The sequence below is a fragment of the Dermacentor andersoni genome, chromosome 4, assembly GCF_023375885.2.
Source record: "Dermacentor andersoni chromosome 4, qqDerAnde1_hic_scaffold, whole genome shotgun sequence".
Lineage (NCBI taxonomy): Eukaryota > Metazoa > Arthropoda > Arachnida > Ixodida > Ixodidae > Dermacentor > Dermacentor andersoni.
In genome coordinates this window covers 28,611,152-28,626,123 of record NC_092817.1, presented here as the reverse complement: position 1 = coordinate 28,626,123, position 14,972 = coordinate 28,611,152, and the positions used below count along the sequence as shown (strand labels likewise).

Below are 14,972 nucleotides of genomic sequence, written 5' to 3'. Positions count from 1 at the left end.
CACGTAACCTGGGCAAGGAGATATTTCGCAAGAAGGCATTACTTATCCCTCTCTCTCCTCCCTGGGTTGAACATTAAGATAACTAACCCACGCGCATAACGACCCGCAGTGGCGAGCTGCAGTGTATATGCACCGATACACGAACATCGCAAAATTCTCGCTGTAGATTCTGTTCCGTCGATGTCCGAAGGACTAAAATGTATCAAGAGCGGGCGTACTGTACGAAGCACGCAAGGCACTGTAATGGTCTGCAGCGTTCAACGCTCTTCAGTCCCATCGTAACGAAGAAGAATAAGAAAAAAAAAAAAAACGAACATCGACAAACAAACAGAGATTCGATGAAATAGGCGATTAATGTGTCCGCGGCGCGTCTTTCCGTAATGTCTTCTCATCGGAAGCGGCTGCAAGCGAAGTTTTAAAGATGCCAACGGTACGCGAGAGGGCTCAGAGGCGGCGCGCAAGACATCTCGCCTAAGGATCTCGGCGAGGGAACCGATTAGAATTCAATTGCTCCTGTCGTAAAGCGCGCCGCCGGCTGGCGGTGATTGTAACGGCGAGGCGCATAACGAGAGCGAATATGGGTAGTTCTTCGCCTTCCGTTCACCCCAGAAAGTAGATGCACACTCGCGAAGTGGGCACGTGCACGGGGAGGGGGAGGGGGCGCCACTACGGGGAAGAAAGGCTATCCGCTGCGTCATTATGCGCGCATTCGTCTCAGCGGCTGAGGAGAGGACCTGCGTTCTAATCTATTAGAAATCGCATCGATTTCCCGCGCGAGCGCGGTCCCGAGGAGCGCGCGCATAAGGGTCGGTCGGCCGGCGGACTCCACGGAAATGTTGCGCTTGCACGATCTTGCCGCGCGACTCACGCACGCGCACACAGACGTGCGCTCAATCGATACAGCGCGCGGTTCTCCTCTTCCCTTGTGGTTCTCCGGGGGACTTGCGAAGAAAGAAAAAAGAAAAGTGCGGGAAGAAAAGAATACAGAAAAGGCAAAAGAGGCCCCCGAGGAAGGGAGTGCAGTAACTTTGGCAGCTTTGCAGTCGCACCAGCAGCGGATTTGCAACTGCCGAATCCGCCCTCTTTTCTTCAATACCGTTCGCAACGCTCGAGTTGAAATCCGCGCGCCCAATCCTCTTACCCGAGTTTTCTCGGTCCGCGCCGAAAGACTCTCGGTCCTTCTGCAGACACGCACACACACGCGGGCACACACGCCTTCCGCGGCGCACGCACGCGTGTCTTTCGCTTTCAATAAGGCGCGCTCGGTGGCAGCTGCCGTCGCGGCCGTTGTCACTCAGGCAAGCGCAGTGTGTTGCGAGGCATTTTATTTTTATTTCTCCAGTTTCTTGCTGGAGTTCGCGTATTGACTGCGCTGCCCGAGGCGCTCTCAGCTTCGTTGCGAGAATATACGCAGAAGTAACGGCTAAAACTGCACGCAAAAAAAAAGACACCTGTTAAAGGTGAGTAAACGTCGAGTGCACCTCCCATTTCAAATCCGTTTATCTACGCTTATTGTAATACCTTTGTTTTCGTGGTGTGAAGTTACCGGTAAGAGTGCAGACGTTTAAAACGGCGTTAGGTAAAATGAGAAAGAACCGGCTTTTTGCCGCAGCCAGCTACGTCCCCTTAAATTTTCTTTTCCTGGCGCGAGGACCGGGTACGCGTTAGAAACGCGAACGCTCAGCCATGATTGAGAATGACTGCTTAGAACACACAACCAAGTTGATAGCGAGAAGTCTCACTGAGATTCAGGCACTCAAAAAAGTCGTTAACAGAGCGTGGTATACAGGTCACTGGCGAAGAGGACTTGGTAAAGTATATGATCGAATGAACAGTCTAAAAAAAAGCAGGAAAGCTCCCGAACATAATAAACGAGAAGAGAAGTTGTGTGGCTACTTGAATTTGAAGTGCAGAAACAGTGTCATGTATTTTCTGAGGTCCCCTTAACGATGCTTGTAAGGCGTCGTATATATAGTGCTTGTCTCTTTGTGGTGAGAGACGAGGCCATTAATAACCCGGCGCCTTGAAAATTTTCCGGCCGGCGGCTGGGCGACGCCAGAAACTCGGCGCTTATGGGAAGGGGGCGTGATTTTGCTTCTCGTCTTCTCGCCTCTCCACAGTGATGGTAAAGCGCAACGCTGGGAATAAAAAAAAAGGAGATGGGAGAGGCTACGCGCACGACACCGTGGCGCCAACGCGAATAACGGAGGTCACTCCGGAACAAGAATAAAAGAAAAAGAATGAAGAACGAGGAAAAAAATAAAACACAACGCTGGCAGTGCAATCTCTTCTACGACCGGCCGACCTCCGCCGTCTCCAGCTCTTCTCTCAAGTAATGGACATACATCTTCTCTCTCTCGAAAAGCGGTTCTACTCCTCACCAAAGAGCAAACGAGGTCGTCGGCGTCGCGTCTAGCTTTATAAACGCTCCGGACAACGAGCGAGCAGCGCGTTTTTGAACTCGAGCACCGGCCTCGGTTGCGGCACAGTGCAGCGACGAGATAAGCGTCCCTGCAAAGGCGAATCGCGTCGCACGCTGGGCTCTCTATCGGGCGAGACCAGAGGCCCCTTCCGCCGCGCTTACACAGCCGCCGGCTGGCTCGCGAAATTTTGTGCACCACGGGCAAGTCTGGTGCGCGCTTCGAAGGGGGCTTGTCTCTCTCCGTATGGGATGAAAAAAAAAAAAAAATTTCGTCGGGGCGTTTGTCTGGTCGCCATTCTTCCGTGCAACCGCGCATGTCTCGGTCCAGGCTGCTTTATTAGATTATACGCTGAAGCTTTGAGTGTATGCGCCATAGAAGAGCGCAGTAAGTTGCCAACAATATGCCGTTAACGCCGGTGAGTACATATATCTAAGATTCCGGAATGATGCCAGCTCGGGACGCAGACAGTTACACAACCCAACCGTATACGCTGCATTACGGCTGGATTTCCTGCGCTTCAGACGTGAATGAACGACCAGGAGAAATAAGTAAATGCCGCTCTGGCAACAGCGCCGTGGTGCAGAACACTGAAACTGCACGGATGAAGGTACAAAAGGTTGACTTCATAATAAAGCAAGTTTCAGCGCAGACGGACATTCAGCCGCTTACGATTATGTGTACACAGTATGTTTCTGTGACTGTGGTATGTCTGTGCATGTTATATGGGGAAAAAAGGCAGACTCAATTTCTTTACTGTCTTGCTATAGCAGGATTTGACATTGCTTACTTTCTCACTCATAAAAAAAACGGTATTAAACAGACAACAATGCTTTAATTAGTGGATTACCTAGCTTAAGTGACTTATAGAATAACACTTGTTCTTCCGACATAGCCGTTAATTAACGAAGGTTCCGGACGCGCCTTCGCTGTTCAGTGACTGTGGCATTCTGCTGCTGAAAGCATGGTCGCAGGTTCGACTCCTAGCCGCAGGGGCCGCATGTTAATAGAGAGATTAGTGCAACGACGTGCGTGTGTCAAGCTTTATTACAAGGTCCTCAGGTGGTCAAAGCTATTCCAGAAATCTCCACAACATCGTTCCTCGTAGCACCTGTGTTACTTTGTAATTCGGTAAGCTACATCAGTGCACCACTAAAGCAAACAGTGTTTGAGACGAAGTGCTACAAGGCGTTACACACGTAATTGTTATAGGGTGCTTCTGGAGGCTGTCAGCATAGAAGATCCTCTTATTTATACGGGGCAAGAAACCTAGTCAGGATGACATAGTAATGACCTGAATTAACACATTTGTCATGCTGTTTCAGCCGACCATGGCACCACGAAACGACACCCCCACTGCGGCGCTGTGAGTTACTATTAAAGAGAGGCATTTGCGGAGAAGTTGGAGCAGAGTTGCCATGCCAACCACGCCTGCAGCTACCGCTACCAGCATCGCCAACACCGAACACTGATGCGAACGTTGGCAGTTTAATCCAGTTCGTAATCCTCAGAGCGAGAGGAGGCGCAAGTGGATGGGGATCACGCAGACACGCGCTAAAGAAGCACTGGCGTACCAGGTTAGTTTATCGGATGCATGTAGGTTTTCTTCCTCTGTGTTCTTTCTGTGTGTATGTGTTCTTGTCTCTAGCATATGATGAGTGAACAGATACAAAGTAACGAAGGCGTGCCTGCTAGTTCTGCTGCCTTATATAAACGCACGGATACGGCGCTGCATGAACGTACAGATGCGTTCATAAGATGCGAATCGTTTAGACAGTGCTGGTTTGACCGGGGGCTGCATTCTGGGCGATTAAGTGGTCCTCAAATTCCGTCATTTCGCCACTTGTCATATCTTCTAGGGGTTGGGGTCTCGCCTTTTCTGATTGACTCTCACAAAATATGGAGAACACAAATACAAACGCGACAGGCGCAGAATAACACGACTACTTAAACAAACTATAAATGTTAGGCTCCGCACACGAAAGTGCCGAGACAAATCCTATTTAAATGGAAACGAAAGGCGGCGGAGGGAAAATGCGACTGCACTTGGTTGAAGGGGAAGTCCTCGCGTCGCGGCTCTCAGCAGCGAACTAGTGAGCCGGCATGTTCGGAACAAACAGACGCGGAGTAAGCCCCCGTTCGTGTCGGGGCAGATGACAAACAACCCGGACCCAATTTGATTCCCCGCCGTTTCGTGTCGAGGACACGCCGCCCGCGATGGGCACCGCCTCTAGGCAACCGGCGAGGGTCGCATTAGGCTTCGTGGACGATCCCGTTCATCTCCCCGTGTGCGGGCGAGTCGGGAAAGGAGGCGCTGCGCGTTTGCGTGCGGGCACCGTGTGCGTGTTTTGCGCGTGCGTTAGTAGTTCGGGGTGCGTCATTGCTGGTGCTTCAGTTTGACGCTATACAGAGGCGCAAAATAATGAAAAAACAATAAAGGTAAACATAGTGTTGCTACAACGGTCACTTCTATAGTACAGTTACAGCGATGGTTTTGGAGCCCCTTGACGGCAAATCACGAGGCAGGACTGCTCGCGAAAGCAGTACTGTGCCTGTTTGACTTCTGAATTCCTGTCAAAGTGGAATGGAGGTACCAGGAGCTGTGTAGGACAGCTCTCTGTATTAATTATGCCGCGTCCTCAAAGTGTAGATGCTTGGGCTTGTACGTATGGTACAATTCAATCTCCAGCTTAGAAAACACAGGACGAACTGACAGAGGGGATCGTTGTCACGTCCTCGTTGTCACGTCCTTCAACTTCTTTGGTGTCAAATCTCCCGAAGTTTACTGCCGTTTCAACACCTTTTCAACCGCCGTTCTTCTATGCGGAGTTCGCTTATGCACTTGGAGGGAAACTAATAATCACGAAGCTGTTCTGCTTCAAACATTCTCTTCCTGCTGTGTTTGCTGTTCTGTTGCCAACTGATCGATCGACGTGATTGCTCTTAGTTACTTGCAACCCTCACTCTCAACCTTAACCGTGAAAGCTAGTTCTAAGCGATTCACCGGAAATAATGTTGATGAAGAGACGTAATTCACGAAGTACATGCCCTGCAGTTTTCTCGCTCTAGTCCCTGTTTTTAAGGGGTTAAACGCGTTTTGTTTGTGTAATTAAAGAAATATATCTTCTAAACACGAATGGAGGGAAGTTTTTGTATACAGTTTCTTTTGCTCATGTGTCTTTCCGATGGCTCAGTTTGAACACACACGTACATTTTATTTTCAAGCTCCCTTCCCTGCGTATTAGGCCCGCGCAGGAAGCCACTAATTGAGCTGGATGTTACTATTCGTAGCACCACGCATGCTGCTATTGTGTCAAGAAAAAAAAAAGGTTTCAGGTGACAAGACATTCTTTGACCGGTGTTCTACGCACATGAAGCTGACTGCCTAACGTTTGTGAGATATAACTGAAACTGCAGTACACAGAAGCTTGTGAACTCGCCAACACGTTTTACTTTCTGGGTGTTGGGCATGGGAACGATTTTCGTTGCATTGTCGTGTTGTTTACGACAGCGGTAAAGGAGAATAGATACTTTACTGGCCCAGCTTTCTTTCTGGATAGTACAGGTGGCCAGTGACACAAACTATAGACAAAATACAAACACAACTTCTGAACAGTAAAAAAACAAACAGCATTATGAGTAGAAGTATTACAAAAGAATTAAGGAAAAGTAGAAATTTGTTGGCGTTTGACATGACAGGCTATGTAATGCGTGGGGCATATAACCATTGGACCATTAGAGTTACAGAATGGGTGCCAAGTAAAGGGAGGCTCAATCGAGGACGGCAAAAAATTAGGTGGGGCGATGAAATGAGGAAATTTGCAGGCGCATGTTGGACAATTCATCTTCAAAGCGATCTGCGATGTTTGCAGAGAGCGCGTACAGCCGGTGGCTTCGTACACACTGTGCTTTCGACGTTTCGTTCGCGCAGAAGCAAGACATGCATGAAGGTCAATTCGCTTGCTGCTGCCGCGATTCCTCACTCCAGAATTTTGACAGCGAGTTTCCGTGCTCATCGAGCGAGATGTGTTGATGTTTACCTGTGCGCTCATGGCACCGTGCTGGTTAATTTAGTTAAAATACGTTGTAGGGCTAGTTGGTTTGAATACATGATAGAATGTGTAAGCGCGACTGAACGGACGTAGAAAGAAGCACACACAGACAGCGCTGTCTCTGTGTGTTTGTTTTTGCCTACGTCCTCGTTGAGTCACGCTTACACATTCTATCATTGTTAATTTAGTTAGTAAGCGAATGTTTACAAGTTTATACGGCCGATAAAACTACTATTCTTACTTCGTACAGCTATCTACTAATTTGCTATCGCAATCGGTGCTGCGCCTTTCAGGCGGAACCACGATTTTTTTTGGGACCAACCAGCCTGTATGACCGCTTGTCACTGACTCAGCGATTTGTCTGTGTAACAGTGCAAAGTTCGAACTTCTCTGTTCCACCTCCTCTTTCAATCCCCTGTCCCCCCTTTTTAGTGCAGGGTAGCCTACCGGGTTCAGCCTGGTTAACCTCCGCGCCTTTCCCTTATGACATTTCTCCCTCGCTCTTTTAGATACTGATCAAGGTTAATTGGCATATGACATTCTGAATAGGGTAAAAACATACAGAAAAAATTAAATGAAATGCTCAACGAAAATAAAATTGATATTCTTTAGTCATACATTCATACATTCGCTTGCCGCAGAACGCCTCAAGCAATCAAAATTGCAAGATTACAGGATCAAGGGAGGCAAATGAGGCGCAGCCGGAACAAAGAACCCCAAGGTTCTTTGTTTTGAGCGCTGGTCAATTCACTGGTGAATCGAGCCGTACAGCAAGGGATCGGAAGGCGGAAGGACCATTCTGGAAAAACAATTGTAAATTTGTTTTTCATTGTTATTGTTGCTGGGCGTGCTCTCGAAAGTATTCATTTATATCAAGCTTAAGGAGGCACATGCTTAGAAACTATCACGGCACGTGTAGCCCCGAAACGACAAACGTGCCGCACGTATCGGCAGTAAAGAAAGCCCACTGAAACAGGATCGAGCCATCAAAGCCCCACAGCTGCGTATACTTGTGACCAGATAATCTGAGAAAAAGAAATGAAGAAAATGGGCTGCGACAGGGCTGTGATTACAGTGGTCATCAAACCAACCTCGAGCGAAGACAAACAATATTCTCGTTACTTCGGAATGATGCAGGGCAGCCTCACCCCTTGAGACGCTTACTGAAATGAGCCGTGGCACGAAGAGTAAACGCGGGATACTGTACATGTAATCGGATTGCCACACGCCTCTCGCTGCTTTATTTGCTTTGAGTGTTTGGGATGGCTGCTCGTCTTCCGTCTTCCTCATTTCCTTTCCTGCTCGTTTTGCCGACGTGTGTGTTTGGACGTCCAAAAAGACGATGACTAGGTTTCCTCTTACATCGGTGTCTTTATCCTGCGCCACCTTATTACCGCTTCTTGCGTCTCGTACTGTGCTGTTTATATTGCAGTAATCGGCGCGAGTATCGGCTGGCGAGTCGGCACCATCCAATGGGGAGAAAGCTGCCATGCCTTCTCCATACTGATGAATCTTTCGCTGAAGGAATGCACTTGCATGGTGCTCTCGTACTATACCTTATTTCCTTCTCGAAAAGCTCCGCAAGAGTAATTCATTCAAATAACTTTATTGAATGCCATGCGATTTGGTGAGGTGGGCCTGGAACCCGCCTAGGTTTCGGCCTAGGGTTGTCGGCCCTTGGCGGCTTCCTCGGCTCGCTGGACGGCCCAGAGTTGGTGCTGCAGGTCTGAGCTGAGCAACGCAGACTCATAGCGCGAGCGGAGACTGTCGCTGTTTGAGGGTGCATCACCGTTATCCTGTATTACAGCCGTATATTCCCATAGGATATGCTCCAGGGTGACTCTAGAGTCGCAATGTCTGCACTTGTCAGTCGTGTATAAATCTGGGTGTATCAGGTGCATGATGGCTGGACTCGGATAGGATCTGGTCTGTAACTGCCGCCATTCAACAGACTGATTTTTGGTTAATTTGGGTGCGGCGGCGGCGGGAATGTGCGCCTCGGCAATCTATAGTGTTGTGTAAGTGTTGTGTAAGTGTTGTGTAAGTGTCTATAGTGTTGTGTATAGTGTTGCGTATAGTGTTTCGAAATCTGGTCATTCGATCTTCCCACTACCACCCATAGGTAGTCGGTGAGGCAGGGCTAACCGAGGCTCGGTCAGTAAGCTCTCGAGCCATGTGGTGCGCCACCTCATTGCTGCCGTCTGGTAGTGTGTGAGCGGGTGTCCAGATGAGATCGACACTTTTGTCGTGGTTATTAGCTAATTTAGGAGTCTTAGTGCCTCTGGGGAGATTCGACCGTTGGCGAAGTTTCGTATGGCTGTCTGGGAATGTGTAAATAAAATATTCCACGACTATTTCTAGTCATTTTGTTCCACGCTTGACTGTTCTTAGCCACTCAGTCAAGACAAAAGCAATGCTTCATCTGTGTTCAAACGGCGATTCTTGCTAATGCGCACACTTTCACCCACCGATAATAGTTATGTTATTCTCTTGCTGAACAATCCCCCTCATGAAAAATATATTCATTACACGCACACACGATGAAAATTGTAATATTTCAACACAAATTCGGCGTTCCATTACATACTGGCGGAGAGTGTACATTTTCACTAAGTCAAATTTATAATTGCGATTGAAGACTAAAAAAATTTTACCGAGGAACTATGTATGTGCTCTCGCAGTCATTCTAAATGTCTAAAGCAACTTATTTGGACTCCGATATACAAATACGCAAATATGCCGTACACCAGCCGGCGAAGACGCACTTTCTTTATGGACCTTTTGTTCCGTCAGCGTCATTTGATTCCTGTCTAACTCTCAAGGAAGACTTATTTTTTCCTTGTTATTATGCTATTATGCTATTATGATTATCTTGGGGTAAAACGCTCCGTCGCTTGCCCGACGTACTCTCATCGACGCGCTTTTGACTTTCCCGTCTCAGCACGCGGGTATGTTCCACCTTCATTCGCACGCAGCTCTGTTGCATGGATCTAAACACGAAATAACGAAGTAACTCTTGAAAACTGCCACAGCTTCCTCTTTGGCTTGCGGTGACCTCAGAAAATGTTAAGCATAGTCATGTTGTGATCGACACTTCTTTCCGGTGCCAACGGAATTTGGCTAACGTGGTTTCACCTGGTAGAATCAAGGTGTTATAGCTTTTCGGTAGTTTGCTTATGCCTCTTCCAGCAGCTACAAGCGTCGGATGCTGAATTTATAAAGACCGTTCCTTTATATTTTGGTGTTTCTGTTTCCACAATTTTTAACCCAGGAACCAGTATACAATTTACGCTCGCAATAGATTTGACGCGATTCGTCTTTCCAGTCTTATGTGAGTAGAAAAAAAAGAAAGAAAGAAAAAGTTGCTTAAGCGCCTCGCGGCGTGGTCGTCCAAAACTGCAGCCTGGAACAGACGTCGTACTGCAGCCCTGTTTCGAAAATCGCTCGCGGCGGGCACGTCTCGCTTTCGTCATAGCTCTCGACTCCGTTTCACGGTTCCTTTATTCGTGTGTCAGTGCAGCAGGGATTACAGCCAGCAAGTGGTCCCCCCCTTCACATCCGTCCCTGCCATACTTTTCGAGAACTGCCAGTCGGTGCCCCGCGGCGCTTCAAAGTCACCGGTGTGTCCACAGCCGACTCGCGCTTTCCATCTTTCGAGTAGGAAGAGGCAGTATGTAGGGCATAATGCAGAAAGAAATAAGGAATCACTCAGGTGGATCCTTCTCGACGTTGAGGTCGTGTTCGACGACAATCAATATTTCTTCTCTCAAGGCAACAGTCTCGGCGCGCCCTGTAGCTGACCCCTTGCTGCATTTCTAAAAATAATAACAATAATAATAAAACACATGGAGTGCAAAAGCGCAAGGAAAAGCACGATCCCCCGCATAAAGGAGAAGACAGGGCAACGGTGTAGGTTCTTGACTGGAAGCCTGACGGCGCTTATTTATTTCCACTGCTGGTATTTCGCCCAGTTCCTGTCGTCTGTCATGGCGTGGAAAAACAAGCATGAGACCCAGGCAGCAGCGATGGGCGGCGGAGAGGTGAGCGCGAGATGTTTATTATGTTGTGAGCGATGTGACGCCAGTGGACAGAAGTTTATGTTGGCTGTTGATGTTTTCTTTAAGCGGTCCAGTAATAAAGTAAACAGCGTTTTTCATTTTTCCCCCTGTGATATTGCTGCGCGAAAGTGAAAGAAATGGACACAAGAAATGGCGCAGATTCAAAGTACATGTTGGAATCTATGTGAAGCTTTCACAAAGCGTTTCGTAAAATCCTATAAATTAGCGCATTTCATTTCATCTTTTTTGGCGTAAAAGAAACTTATGTTGGCTGTTGCTGTATTTTTTAAGCGGTCCAGTAATAAAGTATACATCGCTTTTCTATATTATTTCTGCGCAATCGCTGCGCTGAAAGGGAAGAAACAGGCATAAAAACCTTTTATCGTTAATTTCAGTCGTATACGACCTAATGTATCTTGACTGGGATGGTGAACGTATTAAAGATATCTGTATATTCAAGATATACAGTGAAGTAAGTTAGCGAAAAGGCAATTAAGTGGGCATGGACTTTTCTATGCCTGACTCTTCATTTTTCTACGCCAGCGCAGCTGCTTCTCTTCTGTCCCCTGCTATTATTTTATGAACAATGCAGACGCGCTTAGTCAAGCTCGACCGGAAACGATTCAAAACACGCGACGTGCACGATACTCGACCAGCCATCCGCAGCTGCATTGCGTCCTTCCCTTCTGGTCGATCAACAAGGAAACATGCTCTGTTCAACTGTTGAAACAAGCCTGCAAGCAGACGCCTTCATAGTCTACAACGAGATAGTACACATCCTGACGCTATAGAAATGACGTACCAGGGATTACAAAGTTGCAAAGAGAGATGCAAGAGCGGGATCCTGTCTTTAACGAGGCGCTGACTTTAACGAGACGCTAGTGATGTTACCTGGCTGAAGGCCTGACGTGCTACTCCTGGTGCTGGATGACCACTACAGCGGCAAACCGACATGTATGACATAGGCAATGATATTGCAAATGCACAAACTGCGCTCACGCCCACGGACGCGCACGGACATACTGAAACTAGATCGTAGGCAAACCAGAAGCATCTTCTTAGTACGCCACGAACGTTCTTACAGCCGCCGAGGACGTCCCGCTGTTCCAAACTTGAATCACGCTGCAAGTGTGTTGCGGCCTTCAGAGGTGGTCTCGCAACGGCAACAGTAACGGCAACATCTCGTGGCAAATGTTGCAATCAAACGGGAAAACCACACACGCTGAGCATGCACGTCGACGAGCCTGCCGAGTGAATTTTGTCACTGAAAAAGTTTGTGTAAGCCAAGTTGAGTCGGATACAGTCGAGGTACATTGTTTTCTTGCCTGTTGAGGTCTCATGGCACATGAGAACACAGGAGAGATTAATTTTATAAGCAAATATGTAATGGACACCTTGTGTCGCGCAAAAGAGATTGCTGCGAGCGCCAAGTGACAGCGGACTGCAATGTCGCCGTATTCCTATATCGGTTGAAGCTTATATATATATGCAGAAGTAAACTTCAATCGAGTGAGAGATGGAATTCACAAGACCTGAGACAGACCTTAATTAGAGTTGGGCTCAGTACTCCGCCTAGAACTTTACGATGTGCTTGCGTCAAATTGTGTAATTCACTTGTGTGTAACAAGTGTATTGGTGAGTTACGTACGCTCGCGAACACCTATGGTCCTTAGAGCGTAAAAAAAAAAAAAAGAAGACCTGCCGCGTGAGTCATGTTGTTCGATACTCCCTTCGTGTCGAGAAGCATGGCGGTAGTAACGCTATACGTGCAACTGTGTTGAGTTTGACACAGTCGGCAAGGCTAACCACACTGTGATTGCTGCTGCGGCCCTTTTAAACGTACATTTGTGGAGGTAAGGTATTCGTCAATACCCAGTCCAAGTGCATCTCCCCTCTGAGTTTTTCGAAGTAAGAGAGAGAGGTGGTATCAGACGACCAAAGCTTTTATCTATGGGAGATTGGCCAGGCTTGAGAAAAGTGATAAACCGAGTGACAAGACATTACGCAGTCAGGATCAAGGTGGCGAATATCTCCCAGCTGGCATTAAATGTGTTAAGGAGCCACATGTATGGCTTGTCGTCCAGATGTGGCAACTTGATCTAGCTGTCACAGTCATGGCCATGAGTTAACGTCTTGTTCTGATTTAACTGGGCCTTTCGCTGAAATTGTTACGCGGATTTTTTAACGCCACGCTATCTGATGTAGGAACCTCTTACGCAAGTCACTTTGATTTCTGGGGTCCCAACTGTATAATTTTGGTGTATTGTACAGTGAAATTTCAATCTTGCGCGTCAGTAAACAGTGCAGTTTTAACGAGCGATTTCAGTTCACAAAAGTGTTATTCCCACTTCTGCATTGTTTCTTTTTCTGACATATTTAACTTAGACGAGGCACAGAATGATCTGATTCTTTAATATTTAAAAAAGACGAACGCCTGTTACATTAGCTCATTCATTTTACTTCGTTTCCTTGGTTTTCGTTTGCGTCGAGTACGGCGAAATAATTTATTTCTTCCTCGTGCGATGAAGGTACACAGAAAAGATATGTCAAAGGAAAGAAGTTTCTTGCCACGTGCTTCGAAATTTACTCGGGCATGACTGGAGCTACGCACCACTGCGTCGACAAGCTTTTAATATGTAACGAGGCTGTCTTGCATTATAGGACACGACGTGCGCATAACCACGATTCATTTTCCGGATGTCACGTCGCGAGACACGTTAAAGCCCTCCACTTCTATCTTTTCGGGTACTCACAATGTCATCCCCCATTGGCACCGCGTGTGAACACCCCCGAAGAACGAAAAAAGAAAGGCAAAAAGAAGAAAGAAAGAAACATCGTGGCTGGATTTCATTTCCGTCACGTTTTCCTCCGTGCTCGTTTGCGCAAAGAGACTGTCCACACAGCCTTCTCGTCAATACCTTTTTTTTGGTATTTCGCATTATTTTTGTACTTAGCAGACGGAGCAGGCTTACATTAGAATGCGATCCCACGTCGTGGCCCTGCAAGTGGGTTGGCCGAAAGAGATGGGGCGCGCCTCTTGATGGGATTATGCGACGTCGTCTTTTCCGCCACGGAATTGAACGCAAGCACGTTCTCTCCCCGAATGTGTCTTTGTGCCGTGCGGGAGCACTTGAGAAGTTTGCTTGGGATCCGGAAAGTGGCGCACAACGGCGCGAGCGATGTATACTTCTCGCGAGGGGGTTTGCTCGCTCTTCATTTATTTATTTTGACGTCCGCTTCTTCCTCTCTTAATTTTTCTCACACGTCAAGAGCGCCCAAATCAAACAAACAAACAAGAAGAAAAACACCGGCTGGATTGAGCGACTCCCACAGCTCTAACTCCTTTAACTTGGCAGCAGCAGGCCCTCGCAGCGGAAGCTGCCTTCTTGCTTGCTCCGCAAGTGCTGCCACTATCTTCTCTGAACAACTTCTATGCAATACGCACGACGTCATCATCGTTCGCTACAGTGTCGCTCGCTCTGCCCTACTGGTACGGGCGCACGCCAGTCGAACAGCGTGCTCGGCGCACAAAACCCGGCTCTATAAGCCGAGCGTGAATGTTGCATGACAGCTCAGTGGTTTACGCGTTTACTCCCAACTGCACGTTGCCGCAGGGGCGCGAGCTGGATGCACTGTGGTGACGATGATTAGCAGAGCTTTATCTTCCTTCGCCCGATAGCCAAGGTGAAGCTGAGTACGAGGAAGTGGTTTGACGACCGCGAGACGCGGCGACGCGGTCGTGGGGAGGAAAGGAGTGACGGACGCAGCAAACCCAATAGTTTACGGCTCTTTACTGCTGTCGTAAAAAAATAATAATTTAGTAGCGATTTAGCAGTAAGTGCGATAGAAAGGCGTCAGCATTACGTGGCATCTCTTTCAGCTCCCGGATCCATGATTTATTCAGATTGTACACCACATTGCTAGGAGCTCACTCGACACACGCCCTGCCACTTCGAGAAGCGAAGTGCAACTGACCATGGTCGGGGGCGGACCACCGTGGCAGACCACACACACACACGCGCGCGCACACACACACACACACGCGCGCGCGCACGCACGCACGCACGCACGCACGCACGCACGCACGCACGCACGCACGCACGCACGCACGCACGCACGCACGCACGCACGCACGCACGCACGCACGCACGCACGCACGCACGCACGCACGCACGCACGCACGCACGCACGCACGCACGCACGCACGCGCACGCACGCGCACGCACGCGCACGCACGCGCACACACGCGCACACACGCGCACACACGCGCACACACGCGCACACACGCGCACACACGCGCACACACACACGCACACACACACGCACACACACGCGCACTCAGACAATTCTAACGCGCACCTTTTTTGAATGAAAGGTGCATTCGAATTTGCATGCGCGTTACAATCGTAACTAATTTTTCTCAAAATGAAAACAAACTGATT

General features: G+C 48.4%; 1 protein-coding gene and 1 long non-coding RNA gene across 6 annotated transcripts in view; one reads left to right on the top strand and one right to left on the bottom strand.

Moving 5' to 3' along the window:
• The window catches only part of LOC129386154 (uncharacterized), a 209,086-nt gene that overhangs the window by 15,698 nt on the left and 178,416 nt on the right, over positions 1-14,972 (top strand). For all 3 annotated transcript variants that reach the window (XR_011893811.1, XR_008613617.2, XR_011893810.1), the window contains exons 2-3: positions 3,746-3,997; positions 10,444-10,512. This is a non-coding gene — a long non-coding RNA (uncharacterized lncRNA). The remainder of the gene's footprint in view (positions 1-3,745; positions 3,998-10,443; positions 10,513-14,972) is intronic.
• LOC126536612 (uncharacterized) overlaps positions 1-14,972 on the bottom strand; it is a 126,867-nt gene that overhangs the window by 57,328 nt on the left and 54,567 nt on the right. The window lies entirely within an intron of this gene.